Source organism: Nestor notabilis, unplaced genomic scaffold (genome assembly GCF_000696875.1).
Source record: "Nestor notabilis isolate BGI_N333 unplaced genomic scaffold, ASM69687v1 scaffold24898, whole genome shotgun sequence".
In the NCBI taxonomy this organism is placed as follows: domain Eukaryota; kingdom Metazoa; phylum Chordata; class Aves; order Psittaciformes; family Psittacidae; genus Nestor; species Nestor notabilis.
This window is the reverse complement of record NW_009941826.1, coordinates 902-1,323: the sequence shown is the minus strand read 5'-3', so window position 1 is coordinate 1,323 and position 422 is coordinate 902.

Sequence of the window (422 nt, the reverse complement as noted above, 5' to 3'; positions counted from 1 at the left end):
ACAATTGGGCGAGCAACAGGGCGGCCCCCATCCGCGTCCCCTGTATTTATAGAGCGCCGGATGTGATGAGCCGCATGTGTAATTATTAAAACAAGGATTCAATTACTGGTCACGTGAATTTGTAAATAATTTTTTTTTTCCTTTTTTTTTTTTTTCTTTATGGAGTATTTAATTGAAGATTTAAAGGCATCTTTTCACCTTAAAACTGGAAATAAAAGAACATTGCTAAATAATGCCCCGTGTGCCACTGTTGCCGCCCCATGTCCCCTGTGCCTGGGCTGGTGTGGGGATGCCAGCCTGGAGCCCAGGTGGGGGCCAGCCTCCCCCAGCACCCTGAGGCAGATGGTAGGTTACCCCCACCCCAGGCTGGGAGGGTGGCAGGGGGATGTGCCTGGAACAGGGACCCCCCTCGCCCGCTCTCC